Source organism: Olea europaea, unplaced genomic scaffold (assembly GCF_002742605.1).
Source record: "Olea europaea var. sylvestris unplaced genomic scaffold, O_europaea_v1 scaffold1205, whole genome shotgun sequence".
Classification (NCBI taxonomy): domain Eukaryota; kingdom Viridiplantae; phylum Streptophyta; class Magnoliopsida; order Lamiales; family Oleaceae; genus Olea; species Olea europaea.
Genome location: NW_019229473.1, coordinates 6,100 through 8,340, shown reverse-complemented (window position 1 = coordinate 8,340; position 2,241 = coordinate 6,100). Strand labels below are relative to the sequence as shown.

The window sequence follows — 2,241 nt, the reverse complement described above, 5'->3', positions numbered from 1 at the left end:
TTAGTTTTGAGATTATTATATATAAATTAGGATTATTATGTAATAATATATATGTATTAGAAAATTAAAAATTGACAAAAATACCCACAAATGACAAAACTATTGAATTTTACATATTTGGATGAGTTTTCAAAAAATTTCATTTTTTTATTTTTATATATTTTTTGCTGGTCCGGTTTGGTTTTAAACCGCAAGTAAAATTCTCAAACTTAAACCAAACCATTTTGATCGGTTTGATTTGGTTTAAAACAATTTTGTTGACCAGGTCCACGTGGCACCAAACCAACGGTTTCTAAAATGTGGTTTCGGTTCGATTTTTTGATTTTGCGGTTTTTGCTTACAGCCCTAACTGGAACCCTCTAGAATCAGATCAAACGGCCTCCAAGATGCCAAGTGTCGAAATCTAGTTGAGTCTCCCCACTAATAGAAGTGTTAATTCAAAAACACGATTTTAACACATTTTAGAAGCACACTGGTGCTAAGAAGATACCTTTCTTCACAAACTGCTCTTCTTCAAGTAATAAGTCACCAGTTTGATTCTCAACAGTTTCTGTTATTCAAATTTATATGTTGCAATATCATATTATATACTCCGCGTCGAAGTTCAAAATTTTAAGCAGTAAGCTAATTTTATTGGTAGCTTAACACAAATAAATAAAAAATAAGTGCAAGAATTTGTTATGGAATTATGAATTTATGTTATCTTGAAGTGGGGACACGGGTGTTTTCTACTATCCAATTGTGTTTGGTAATATTGATGTAAAAAGTAAGAATTTTTTAACACGATCATAAGGGTCGTGGTGACACTTCCTGCTTATCAAGGTTTTGCAGGCGAATGATTGTCTGTTCAAGAGAACATTTGGAATTTGAACTTTCTGAGGTTACTTGTTTTAGGAGAATTGGTTACCATTGCCGTTATGCGTAGATGAAAATATAACCAACAACCAAAGTAAATTCTTTGTCTCTCCATTTTCTCACACCATTGGGACATTTTCTACTAGTTAACTTATGTAAAGCTAAGGGAGAACACATTAATTATAGTTGGAAGGGAATATAAAATAGCATGTTCATATTGCTTTTTTTCATATAGATCATTTGAATCATATTAAATAAAACCATGCCCTTCATGTCACTCAATGGTTTTGTTGGTTTGCTTTGGTTACATGTATAAATGGGAAAATAAAGGAAAAGAATTAACTAAAGAATAAATTTGTGAAATAGTAGACACACCACATGATACAAAAAGAAAGATAATAGATCGCTCTACTTGAAAGGCAAATTGAACAATCTCCCCCATTTTATTTTTTCATGCTTCCTTGATCAGGAGACCTCTGCCCAATAGAACCTAGCCCGAGAGAGGGTCATCTCTCCAGTGTGGACAGAAAAGGTCTTGCAAAGCCTATTACTGGTAGTCTGAGAACCTTTCTTTGTTGCGATAATGATGATAGGAAGTGAAATGGGAGTACCCAATCCATTAAAAGGACTTAGCCAAGTTGAAAAACATCGTAATCGGCCGTGTTGATGATTATTATCGATAAAACTGCAAGCAGCTGCATATGGTACGCTTATTTTATAAATCATATCAGTGGATATTGGATATTTCATCTCAAGTATGAGGGAGTAGTTCTTGAACTACATGTGATTGCAGCTGAAACTTGGAAGTGGAAATATGGGCAACATACGAAAATAATAAAATCATTTTTTATTTGTCTCACAGGAAAATAATATAGTCTTTAGTTTTACTTTTGAGGGACGGTGATGCTCTATCGGTTATGAAGGCAGCAAAGCTTAGGATTGGTAAACCAAACAAGTACAGGATTGAAAGCTCCCATAAACGAGTGAGTCTGATGCTTGAATTGCTTGACAACCAAAATAGTATGAAAGAGCCCATTTTACATACCAATTATTTTGAACTCATATCGGATTTAGTTTTTTTTCTTAATTTTGTTTCTTCTTGAAGAACGTGTAGATTTCTGAACTGTGAATAATCTGTTATCCTGATTATATATTTTCTGCTGCCCTTTTTCCTCAGAGTTAATTCATAACCTTGCATTTTAATCTTTTAACGTGTCAAATATTGATATATATATACTGAATGTCTATTAAGTTAATATGCATTTTTGTGCAAGTAGTTTCTTCTTTCTCTTATTTTCTTAGTATGCATTAGTCATTGAACTGCATTTCTCAAGTTAAATTTCCTAGTAGACCTAAATTGCATTGGTCAATTGTGCGCAATTAGAT

The 2,241-nt window shown here is 32.8% G+C and overlaps 1 pseudogene; it reads left to right on the top strand.

Moving 5' to 3' along the window:
• Positions 1–1,117: 1,117 nt before the first annotated feature.
• LOC111374133 overlaps positions 1,118–2,241 on the top strand; it is a 6,972-nt pseudogene continuing 5,848 nt past the window's right edge.